This window comes from Zalophus californianus, chromosome 17 (assembly GCF_009762305.2).
Source record: "Zalophus californianus isolate mZalCal1 chromosome 17, mZalCal1.pri.v2, whole genome shotgun sequence".
NCBI classification, from domain to species: domain Eukaryota; kingdom Metazoa; phylum Chordata; class Mammalia; order Carnivora; family Otariidae; genus Zalophus; species Zalophus californianus.
The window spans coordinates 59,734,704-59,748,290 of NC_045611.1; positions in this window are offsets into that span (position 1 = coordinate 59,734,704).

Below are 13,587 nucleotides of genomic sequence, written 5' to 3' on the forward strand. Positions count from 1 at the left end.
TCTGCTCCCTATAGAATGTTTGGGTTCTGACTTGGAGCCACCAATGTGAGGTCAGCTCATGTTACCACATGGACTTCCTCTACGGAACCAAGTCAACCAATGGGGATACTAACTGGATGGGGCGTGGGAGAAGGAGGTTTATCTGTGGGTACAGATAATAAAACCAGGGCCCTGCCCTCAGGGAGTGTACAGACCAGTGAGGAGGCAGCAAAGATCAATTATAATTCAATGGGACACCTAAGAGGCAAACAGAGAACACAGTAGGGCTCTGTAGTCAGAAGCCTGAATGCTAGTCCCAGTCTCTGGCTTCCTAGACATTTCTGCTTGATCAGGTTACTTAAGCCCTTTGGGTTTCAGTTTCCTCATCTGTAAAAACAGGAGAAAGAAAGCACCTACCTCACAGGGTTATAGCAATGTCTATAATGTAACCTATACAAAGCTCAAAAATAGTGTTGGCACTGAACGTTAGTTCTTGTTGTAATATGGGAGAGTATTTGCAAAAAAGCAATTCAGTACACCTCCACCCTCTGGGTACTGTTCAGAACCCTAGACCCCTTTGGCTGCCTCCAGAAGTTTCTTTAAAGAAGATTAGTTGAATCATCTCAAAATGTGGAAATGGAATTGAAAATAGCATAGAAGGTTGTTCCTTGTACTTGTCCTTTGTCCATCCAGTAGTTCTCAAAATACTCAAGGCAGGTTTTGATTCACCTCTAACAATAGGGGCGCCTGGGTGGCTCAATCGCTAAGCGTCTGCCTTCGGCTCAGGTCATGGTCCCAGGGTCCTGGGATTGAGCCCTGCCATCGGGCTCCCTGCTCAGCAGGAAGCCTGCTTCTCCCTCTCCCACTCCCCCTGCTTGTGTTCCCTCTCTTGCTGTGTCTCTGTCAAATAAATAAAATCTTAAAAAAAAAAAAAAACAATAGCAGACCAGATCTCCTGATGCTTGTGAAGTCCCCTGGGATTAGAAACTGGTTCCACAGGGTATGCAGTATGGTGAGCGCTGTGAATTGTGCAAGACTGTTGAATCACAGATCTGTACTTCTGAAACAAGTAATGCAATATATGTTAAGGAAAAAAAAAGAAGATAGCAGGAGGGGAAGAATGAAGGGGGGGAAATCGGAGGGGGAGATGAACCATGAGAGACTATGGACTCTGAAAAACAAACTGAGGGTTCTAGAGGAGGGGGGGATGGGTTAGCCTGGTGATGGGGATTAAAGAGGGCACGTTCTGCATGGAGCACTGGGTGTTATGCACAATGAATCATGGAACACTACATCAAAAACTAATGATGTAATGTATGGTGATTAACATAACAATAAAAAAGAAAAAGAAAAAAAAAGAAACTGGTTCCACTTGCACTGTACCCAAAGGACAGCTATTCATTCATTCTTTTCTTTCTTTCTTTCTCTTTCTTCTTTCTTTCTTTCTATTTATTTACTTATTTTAGAGAGGAGGGGGAGGGGCAGAGGAAGAGGGAGAGAGAGCCTTAAGCAGACACTATGCTGAGCACGTAGCCCGACTTGGGCTCAGTCTCATGACTCGGAAATCATAACCTGAACGGAAACCAAATCGGATGCTTAACTGACTGTGCCACCCAGATGCCTCCCCAGCTATCCTTTCTGAATGTTTGTGAGATGATGAAGCTAAGACCCTCTAGATATTGCCAGCTTCTTGCTTTATTTTTTTTTTTAAGATTTTTATTTATTTGACAGACAGGGACAGACAGTGATAAAGGGAACACAAGCAGGGGGAGTGAGAGGGAGAAGCAGGCTTCCCACTGAGCAGGGAGCCCGATTGCGGGGCTCGATCCCAGGACCCTGGAATCATGACCCGAGCCGAAGGCAGATGCTTAATGACTGAGCCACCCAGGCGCCCCTTCTTGCTTTAGTCTTACAACACCCTAATTCCCACTCCTGTCTTCCTTCCATCCAGCTTTGCCTGGGGGATGATCCATATAAGAACGTGGTTCCCACTCTCTTTCTGTAAGTCCTGCAATCTCAGAATTGCCATTCAGACGCATCTGAACAAGTTCATCTGCTGTGTCTCTTTGGAGTTTTTGTTGTTGTTGTTGTTGTTAAACAGGTTCCAAGCCCAGCGTGGAGCCTAACACGGGGTCTGAACTCATGACCCTGAGATCAAGACCCAGGCCAAGATCAAGAGTTGGATGCTTAACTTGACTGAGCCACCCAGGTGCCCCTTTGGACTTGTTTTTGGACTACCAATTTCCCTATGGGCACTGCTACTGTTAGACTTGATTTTGGACTGTCAGGATCCCCACGGACACTGCTTTCTCTGGAGTTAGTTTTAGGATATCAACTTCCCAATGGTTACTACTGCTTTACCCAGTCCTTTCCCTTAGGTCTCTGGACACCTGGCTCTTCAAGACTGGTTCTTGAATTGGCTCATACATTCCATGCACCCAGCCCCGCTGGATGACTTGTACTAATCCATCAGAATACCACTAGGGTTTACCACTATGATTTAATGGTACTGACGGATGTGTAGGTCAGGTCAAGTTGTGAAGATTAGGCCAAGAGATAAAAGTCTTTCATGACATTACCAAAATCTTCCAACAGATTCCCTTAAATCCAGAGTGCCCAACCTGTTCTCTTGGCTTTCTCCCACAAAGTGGGGTACCTGGTTGAGAAGTGGGTCCCAGACCCTTGTCATATGACTAATAGGACTCTTCCTATATCAAAGTTTGCCAATCCCAAGCGTTACCCATCACAATTAGTATTGTTAATGATGCTGAGACACCATGAAGTAGATTGTGTTGTAATTTTTTAAATTCTAATTGACATAACATTGTATTAGTTTCAGGTGTACAATGATTTGATACTTGTAGATATTGCTAAATGATCACCCCAATAAGTCTAGTTAACATCTATCACCATACAGTCAACAAAACTTTTTTCTTGTGATGGAAACTTTTAAGATCCACTTTCTTAGCAACTATAGCATTAAATATGCAATATAATATTATTAACTTTAGTCACTATGCTGTACGTTACATCCCCATGACTTACTTATTTTGTAACTGGAAGTTTGTACCTTTTTACCCCCTTCACCCATTTCGCTGTATTGTAAATTTTAAAACTTTCTATTTTTCTGCTGCCTCAACAGCCACACAAATAGGCTGTGAGCACCCCACCCCGATGACCAGGTTACCTAAGTGAGAAGACTGGTCCCTGCCACAAGTTTTCCCCTCTGCCCTCCCCTGAACGTGACCTATCACCATTCAATGACACCCTGTCTCATGTATTCTTGCATACTCCATCCCGGCCCCCAGTAAAACTACTTTCCCACGGATACTCACCTTCTGCTCCCCACCTGCTTGGTTGAGCTCACTCTCTAGGTGCCCACGCTGAGCAGCTCCTCATGGGGTACAGTTGACTCCTGGTGTTTTAATTCTATGGGTTTTGACAAATGTATCACGCATGACATTTATCCAAACTTTTAGTATTATACAGCATAGCTGCACTCTAAAAATCCTTTGTACTCCACCTCTTCATCTCTCCCTTCACCCCCTCCCTGGCAATCACCAATCTTTTTACTGTTTCCATAATTTTGCCTTTTCCAAAATTTCATATAGTTGGAATCATAGAGTATGAAGCTTTTTCAGATAGGCTTCTTTCAGTTAGTACTATGTATTTGAGGTTCTTCCACGTCTTTTCATGGCTTGATAGCTCATTTCTTTTTAAAAGCTATTATTTTGGATAAGTAGTTTGGATGTTCTTAAGTTTGCAGATTAATTTAGTGAAAACTCACATTTCTACATTACTGGGTCTACTCATGCAAGAAGCACTTGTATCTCTTAATCATTCACATTTTCATTTATGCCTCGTGAAAATGTATGTAAATTTATCACCACAGGTTTCAGTTCTTCTCAATTTCCCCTCAACATTAAAACGTCCGTGTGTTTGTAAAACGGAACCCCCCCCCCCCTTTATCTACCCCACGTGCGGCTGGCGTATAAGCCGCCTGTTGTTCCAGTATTTGCAAACTGCCCCCAGGCTATAGTCCTCGCAGGGCCTCGAGGGGTCCATCTGGGGGATTTGAGCGCGGCCACCAGCCACAGAACTTTCCCGCCGCCGTGATCAGTCCGGCAGCCCTGGGAGCGAACGACCTGCAGAGGGAGCCGGGCGAGGCCACCAGCTAATGGGACTACCTGCAGAGGGAGCCGGGCGAGGCCACCAGCTAATGGGACGACTTGCAGAGGGAGCCGGGCGAGGCCACCAGCTAATGGGACGACCTGCAGAGGGAGCCGGGCGAGGCCACCAGCTAATGGGACGACCTGCAGAGGGAGCCGGGCGAGGCCACCAGCTAATGGGACGACCTGCAGAGGGAGCCGGGCGAGGCCACCAGCTAATGGGACGACCTGCAGAGGGAGCCGGGCGAGGCCACCAGCTAATGGGACGACCTGCAGAGGGAGCCGGGCGAGGCCACCAGCTAATGGGACGACCTGCAGAGGGAGCCGGGCGAGGCCACCAGCTAATGGGACGACCTGCAGAGGGAGCCGGGCGAGGCCACCAGCTAATGGGACGACCTGCAGAGGGAGCCGGGCGAGGCCACCAGCTATAAGGCGACGAGAGAGAACCCTCACCGCGCACTTCCCCGGAGCTGGTGGACGCGCCCCGGGAGGCCGCGCGGCCCTGCCGTGTCTCCTAGGTTCCCGAATAACACGCGCACTCTGCGGCCAGGCGGGTCGACCGCGGCACCCGAGACGCCTCCGCGCACCCCCGTTGCCGGGCGGCCTGTCCCGAGGTGAACGCGGGTCGGGGATCGGCGCCCGAATCCTTCTCGCGGCAGAGCGGGGCGGGACGAGCCAGGGCACCGTGGAGCGGGAAAGGCAGGGGCGGTTCCAGGAGCCGTGAGGAGGCTGGAGCAGGGTCTGCAGCGACCGGGGCGGGACGCGGCTGCTGCGGGTCAGGCCGCGAGGGTCCGCTCCAGCGGCCGAGCGGCCCCGCCGGGCTGTTCAGCTTTGCGGGCGCCGGGTGTGAGGGGAACGCGCGTGCCCACCGTCTCCTCTGCGGCTCCCTCGGTCCTCAGCTGCACCACCCGCCTGCCTGGTGCCATATGCCGGGAGGCTAACTGGCCGGGGAGAAACAGCCGGCACGCGCGAAGCTCACCAGGGCCCTTCTTGCAAGGGTAGGGTCCCCTGCGGCTTCTCCCCGCTCCCGTTGTCCTCTGGTTGCCTTGGCGGTTTGCTCAAGGTTGAAAGTTGCAAATTATTATCCCAGTAAAATGTAAATCGGGTCCAAGCTTCTCGGCCGTGGCCGCGATCTTTTGCTGCTTTTGAGCTTCTCTCGGCCTTCAGTACTTTCGCTACGATGTGGCTGCTTTGTGTTTATCTCGCTTTGAGGTCCTTTTTTTTTTTAAAAAAAAGATTTTATTTATTTATTAGAGAGAGAATGAGCGGGGGGAGGGTCAGAGGGAGAAGCGGGCTTCCCGCGGAGCGGGGAGCCCGATGCGGGGCTCGATGCGGGGAGTCCGATGCGGGGCTCAATCCCAGGACCCCGGGATCATGACCTGAGCCGAAGGCAGACGCTTAACCACTGAGCCGCCCAGGCGCCCCTTGCTTTGAGGTCCTTGTCTGACTATGCAGGGGGAAGTATTTTCATCGCTTCTCTCCACAACGTCTGCACCACGTTGGTCGGAGCCACCGGCAGCCCCTACGCTTGCCTTCCTCTCATACTATTGTCTCCATTAGTCTGTTACCCCCATAGAGTAGCCAGAGGGGACTTTGTAAATACAAAATCATTCTGTCCTTACCGGTTAAAGCTGCTTGGGGGTTCCCAAAGCCCCTAGAATGTCATTCCAATACAGAAACACGGCTTTCACACATGGTTTTGGGTATCAATGTATTGGAAATGAAGATGTCCAGAGTTAGGGTGTTTGTAACTGGGCTATTTATATCACGACCTTAAAAGACTTGCTTACATGCATTTACACATGATGCATATGAAAGATCTCCTCCCTGCCCTCTGTTTGGGGTCTCTGCACCCCCTGTCAGTGTTAAGGCACTGGAAGATCCATTGAGTCATATGGCAGTCCCTGCCCAGTTTATACCAACTTCCAAAAGAATGAGCTCAGAGCCCCCCAACCCAGCTGGTTTACTCACTGGACAATTATAACATCCAGTAAATAGACCAAGGCAAGTATAGCGCCCAGGAAGTTCTTAAGCATTGAGGTTTGTTTTTCCAATTATTCAAAATCCAGATCAATCTCACCCATTATTTCCTCTATATGCTCTAATAAATCCACACCCCCAAGTTCTTCCCTTTGGCCTGGGTTGTCTTCCCTGGACTCTCTTAGGACCCTTCTATTGTCATAACAACATGGGAGGGGGGTTAGAGACTGAGTTTGGGAATAATCCTAATGCTGGTTTGGCCTTTCATTCAACAGACATTTGTTGAGAACTTGCCAGACACTGTTCCAGGTCCTGGTGACAGAACACTGAACAAGTGAAAAACCATGCCCTATTGGAGCTTGTATCTTGTAAAAGTGATACAGGCAATAAAAAGAAACATAACAAGTTGGTTATATAGCGTGCTTGAAGTTGATAGATGTTACAAATATTTAGACTAGAAGAATAGAGCAGGGTAAGGGAATCAAGAAGCGGGGGGCTCTGCCATTTTAAATAGAACGTCTTGGCCTTGGACTTGCCTGTGCTGCTCCTACAGAGAAGTTGAGAGAATAAGGGAAGGTATAATGGGACATGGTCTCCAGTATCTTTCCACAGACCTCATGTTGAGACAATCTATTCAAAGATTCACAACTGAGATTCTAATTCTGGTCCCTACATGCCCTACAGGCACCTATCTGAGATAAACCCGGTATGACTTAAGGAGGCAAAAGATGAGGAATATCAGAAATTGCTAGAAAGACCTGGATTGATCCTGATTTGAACTAGTATGCTGGGCTGGGTGGCTACAACAGGAGACAGCTGAGCTGTGAGAATAAACAAAAGGAACTTCTGGAGTTTGCTCTTGCTTCTTCCCTGCTTTTGCCTTGGAACAGTGTCTGTGCCCACAGCTGCAGTAACCCAGCTTCTGGTCCGGGCTTCCTGAGGAATGGAATCAAGGCGAGGCAGTAGACTGTGCTTATGAGTAGCTGAGAAACAGGCAAGGACCACATTACGTCAGGCAAGTGCTTCTCCACCCTGCCTCCTCAGAGCTTGGGGATGGCGAATCACATTCCAAGGAGTTATCTCAGGAGGTGAGGAGTCATTGACTGGCTTTCTGATATCTCGACTTCCCCGCCCAGGACCCATTCTCCCCACGCCTGAACTCTTTATAGGGACCAGAATCTGATCCCATCACATGTATGCATTACAACTGATGGAATAACCAATGACCCCAAAGGAAATACACTTACTGGCCAAAGTAATAAGCAATTTTCTGAGCATAACAATTTCAAGAGAAAACACACTGCATTACAGATTCCATCAGAAGCAGATATATTAGAACAGATGGGTCAATATTTTAAATTAGTCTATTAAATACATTTAAAGAGATAAGGCATGGTATTAGCAACAGAAAATGAAAATATTAACACATAAAAAAGAACCAAATATAAATATTAGGCAGGTAAAACAATTGTTGAAGACACAGTAGAGGAAATAAATAGCAAAATGGACAACTGATAAAGAAATTAGCAAACTGGAAGAGCAAATTGAGGAAATGTCCAGAAAAAAGGAAGGAAAAGGAATTAGAGAACATAAAAGAAAGGTTAAGAAATTTGGACAACAGACATAAGCATGCTAACATTTGAATAACAGGAGTCCTAAAAGAGAAACATTTTAAATCAAAAGGATGATATATTAAAAAATACATAAATTTCCATAAAGTGTTTAACACATATCCCAGAATATGTCACTCAAAATTCTTTTAGTCTACTATTACATACTATAAAATTTTATAATATTTGTATATTGGTCTATGCTAATAATAACTATTACAATCATGGTTTACCTTGTTTTTACTACAGAAATAACACCATTTATACTGCAAGGTTACTCAAGATAAAATCAGAAACATAGGAATTTGACTTTGGAAAGAACTAAAACATTTGTCAAATTTGACTATCTGTGGGATGATTTACTGCCTCCTAGTTCTTTCTTCTTCTTTTAGTCAAAATGAGAAGGGAGGCAGTTACTCCCTGGTAAACAAAGAAAATTAAAAAGAGAAAAATAAATGTTCAAAGCTTAGAAAGGAAATACAGAGGCATAGAATCAGAAGATGGATTTGTCTGGAATACTTGATTGCTTCCCAAAGAAGTGGGCTAGAACTGGAGAGCAGAGCACCCTGGTGGATTAGCGACATGAGTGGGTATAAATGACTGTGCCTGTATATAACCGTCAAGGATGTATAAAAGACGTAAAAAAAGAATAGGGGGAGTTCAGAAAAACAAAGCCCGCTAGGTGCTCTGGGGTATGAGTCTTTTTTTGTAAGATTTTTTTAAAAGATTTCTTATTTGAGAGAGAGAATAGGAGCAGGGTGAGAGGCAGAGGGAGAAGCAGACTCTCGGTTGAGCAGGGAGTCCGATGCGGGGCTCCATCCAAGAACTCCGGGATCATGACCTGAGCTGAAGGCAGTTGCTTAACCAACGCAGCCACCCAGGCGCCCCATAAGATTCTTTTTAAATTTTATTTATTTGAGAGAGAGAGAGCACAAGTGGGGAGAGGGAGAAGCAGACTGCCTGCTGAGTGGGGAGCCCAACATGGGGCTCAATCCCAGGACCCTGAGATCATGACCTGAACCAAACACAGATGCTTAACCAAATGAGCCACCCAGGTGCCCCAGAAGGGTCTTAATCAGGGAGGTTTAAAAGAAATCCAGGCAGAAAGAGCCTGAATACTGTAGACTGGCGTAGCTCATTCCTTGTTGTTTTCTCTATTTACTAATCCTTGTGCAAGCCTCACTATCATCATTCTCCTTCTTTCATTTCTGTTACCATTTGTCACTGAAACAAAAGTAAGGCTTTATTCATTGGTCTCAGATTTAAGCATATCACAGGCTTTTAAAAACTGACCTCTCATCTCTTGTGATGCTCTTCGAAATCCCTATTTTCTTCTCCCTATGTATATATCCTTGTGCAAAAATGTTTTATTGTTCTTGTTATTTAAAAAAAAAGGATATCATAAAAAAGACATAAATTTCCCAGAATGTTAAACATTAAAGACATCAGATTAAAAGTCCCATAGACAGGGGCACCTGGGTGGCTCAGTTGTTAAGCGTCTGCCTTCGGCTCAGGTCATGATCCAGGGTCCTGGGATCAAGCCCCGCATCGGGCTCCCTGCTCGGCGGGAAGCCTGCTTCTCCCTCTCCCACTCCCCCTGCTTGTGTTCCCTCTCTCGGTGTCTCTGTCAAATAAATAAAATTAAAAAAATAAAATAAAAGTCCCACAGACAGTGTCTTATTAACTTAAACATAACACAAAACTCTACTCCACTCCTAGGTTTTTACCCAAGATAAATGAAAACTTGAATATACAAAAGCCTTGTAGAAGAATGTCTATAGCAGCTATATTTACAACAACCAAGAACTGGAAACAACTTAATGTTTATCAACAGGTGAATAGAATAAGTAATGGTAGCACACCCACATAATGGAATGCTACTCGGCAAAAAAAGGAGTAAACTACTGATAACATGCTACAACATGATTGAGGCTCCAAAAAACCCTATTATGTTGAGCAAAAAAAATCCAGACACAAAGGCAAGTGTATGAATAGAATACTGTGTAATTCCATTTGTACAAAAGTCTAAAAGTTTAACATGTAGTGACAGAGTAGATAGGTGGTTGCCCAGGGCTTGGGGGAGTGAGGTGGGTGGAGATGAACTGTAGAGACATGAAGAAACTTTCTGGAAAAGTGAAAATACTCTGTTTTGATTGTAGTAGTGGTTACAAGGGTGTACACATTTTCAACATTTATCAAACTGTAGCCCTAAAAGTAAAGTCCTCAGCATACCAGTGGTGTTTGAAGCCTCAAGACTGGATAAGACCATCAGAGGTGTAAACAGGTAGAAAACAGGGCATCCTCACAATATGAAGGGAAGTGGGAAGGAAACAGTCAAGGGGGCCTGAAATGAAGGCCAGACTCAGGAGGGAAGTCCAGAAAGCCAGCTGAAAAATATGTTTTAAGGAGGAAATGACCCATTATCTATAATGCTATTTCAAGGAATGAAAAAACAGAATTGACCACTAGGTTTAACAATGTGGAAGACATCTGGCAGTGAGGCAGCTTTGGAGAGGGTTCAAGAAAGAATGGAAGTAGGGATAAGTAAAGACAACTATTTGGGCGCCTGGGTGGCTCAGTCCATAAGCGTCTTCCTCCGGCTCAAGTCATGCTCCCTGCTCAGTAGGGAGCCTGCTTCTCCCTCTCCCACTCCCCCTGCTTGTGTTCCCTCTCTTGCTGTCTCTCTTTGTCAAATAAATGAATAAAATCTTAAAAAAAAAAAAGACAACTCTTGAAAAATTTGCTTCCTACAACAAAGCAGAGATTATGCAGGAGCTAGAAGGGAATGTGGTATTGAAAGGTTTTTGTTTTTGTTTTTTGAAGCAAGTTTGCATGTTGGTGGGAATAATCCAGTACACAGGGAAAACCTGATGATACACGAGATAGGGAAACTTTGCTGGAGCAATGACCTTGAGTAGTATGGAGGAGGCTGGCTCTGGAGCCAACCGAGTCAGTTCATATATAGGTACCTGTGGGAAAGCATGGACACTGTGGAAGGAAGGTAGATGTTATGGCAGGCTTCTGCTGATTGTTTCTGTTCTCTCAGGGAAATAGGAAGCAAAGTCGTCCGCCGGCAGTGAGCACGAGGGAAGGTTAAGTCAAGGGTAAGTCAAGGGATTGTTGGAAGCTTGATACTAAATAGTCAACCAGCTTAGGACACAGAATGTGAAGGTGTTCCAGTCACTAGTAATGGAATAGTCCTAGTGGTTGACAAAACCATGAGCAGAGGGGACAAAGAACTGAGGTCAGCGCATGGGAAGATCATCTAGATGGATGATGGGACCAAGAAGTATTATGATGGAGGCGGTTCTAGATGCAGTAAGGCAGGTGCTGAAATCTTTGATATGTGGATGAGTGACGCATTAGATGACTGCAATGAAGGGAAGCTGGAGTGATGGTCTCATGTCCCAAGAATCAGAGGTAGTTTTAGAGAGAAGGGAGGAACAATCTAGAAGCAGCAAATAAGAAAAGTGGGAGGGAAAGGAGCCACCCCTGGAGCCATCGTAAGAGAAACTGTGTGTAGGAGAGACCCAAACTTCAATCACAGCAGGAAGGTGAAAAGGGAGAGCTCATGGCCAAATAAGAGTTCCAGCTGGGCCCAACAGAAGGTTCCAGAGTTGGTGAGGAGTTGAAGATAGGGTCAAAAGGGCAATGAACTGAGCCATACATGGGTTAGAATAAGGGAAGTGAGGGGGCCTGGGAGTCCTGAACATCCAAGGCACACTGTGCACATAAGGGCTGTGTGACAGGTAGTAGGAATGTGGGGATCCTTCCGGGAGGAAGCAGAAGTCTGGGACTTTCTCTTGACTTGTGATGTCAGCTGGGCCACAAGAGGCACTTTTAGAAATTTTTTTTAAAGGATATTGAGCTGGGTAATATAGAATAATTTGTCAGTATGCTTGTATAATATTGTATATGAATTATGAGATCCTTTGGGGTCCCTAAATCAGAGAAACTGAATTTGCTCAAAGTGTGTTACATCGGGTATTAGAATACTATACCCATATAGTGACACTATGACTTGATACATACTGCTTTCTCTTAAGAGATGTTGCTAATTCTATTCTCTCTAAAGGTCTTTGCACAAATCACATGAGAAATCCATTCAGTAATTTACTCCTGCAACATTTATTGGGTGACCACTATGCATTAAGCCCTGAAAGGTAGGGAGGGAATCAGATGTCACATACCTACGTGAGTTCCAGCTACAGGATATGGTGAACACAGCCGCCCCACACCAGTCGGCCGCTTTCTCAGACAATGGGAAGTCACGGGCCCTGCAAGAACTAGATGAACCTTTTGTATCCTAGATTTCTAACCCATACCCTTGAAACCTATCCAAGAATTGTCGGCCTCTAATTATAGCCCTACTTTAGGGAAATACAGGAAATATTTGTGAACTGGAGAGAAGTCACCTAAATCCTCTCAACCATCTTGGCTCCTTTCCACTAGGAAAAGAGAGACTTCTTCACTCTGATGACGTGGTGAGCTCCCTTCCCTTTGAAGCCCCCCTACTATCAAGCAATCTTCTCAGCTAGAGAAGAAAACATAAACACTGAATTTGAGGGAGACCTTGAGAAATATTGCTCCCATGTGCAGTGGTGTCTCTTGCTGTCTGTCCCATGAGGGCCATTCTAAACCCATCAAGGGGCATTCCTCAGCATTGCCCAAACCTCCGGTGAGTCTTCCAGCCATTTGTTGTGCTGTAATCCTCAAGGTTATGGGTAGTGAAATCCTAGGGAACCCAGGTCCCAGAAAATGCAGTGATTCTGAATGTCCAATCCAGATTTCATATTCCAAAGGGAATTTAGCTCTCATGTTACCAGAAATCATTCAGGACAGAGAGCCAGGTAACTTTATTTCTCATTGTTTTGGGATTTCTGGATTTTTATTATTAAATATCTACTATAGAAAACTGAACAAAAGAAAAAAATTAGGGAAAAAAAATCACTGGAGAGGCAGCATAACATAGTAGTTAAAAACATGACTCTGGAGCCAAACAATCTCAGTTCCATTTCTTAATAGCTGTGTGTCCTTAGGTAGTTTCTCAACATCTCTGCCCCAGTTTCTCCATTTACAAAACTGGAATAATAAAGACACCTATCTCGTAGAATTAAGGAGACTGAACAAGTTAATATTTGAAAAGCATTTAAAACAAAGTCTAGCACATGATAAGTGCTGTATGTTTGTAAAATTTTTAAAAAATCTTAAATTAACCAGGTTAATTTCTCCATGGGTCCTTCCAGTCTTTATCTGTATACATTTTTTAGATGTTATAATAGATATGTATGTACAATTTTGTTTCCTTTTCATTCCGTAACATTTTGTATATTGATGCGGTGTCCACAATTATAACTTACAGTGATTGCCTAAAACAAATTACAAATGAATTGTCCAACGATGCAATCATGAGTAACCATGGACACTGACACACTGGGTCATAAACTGTCACCTCTTGATCAGTCTCATACTTCTAGGTAACAATCTTTCCACCATTAGTAATCTCATTTACTAATCTTTTCTAAGGTTAATCTTGACCAACAGTAAATATCCCATTCAATACTATTTTTTTCTTAAATTCAGATTTAGTATTTCATATTCTGTTCCTTAAAGGGCACCCACATCCTCCCTTTATAACAGCAAAATCTGCATTTCCACAATTATGAACAAGATGTTACTATAAAGCTTCCCATCTATCATTCCAGCCTGATGCAAAAGTGTATTTTCAGTTGAAAAACTTCCCAGAATAAGGTTTTCCCCTTAACAATGCACTTTGATCCACAAATAGTTGAGATCTCCCTAGAAAAGAAGTCTCATTCCCTCCATTCATGTTCCTTAAGTAGGATTCC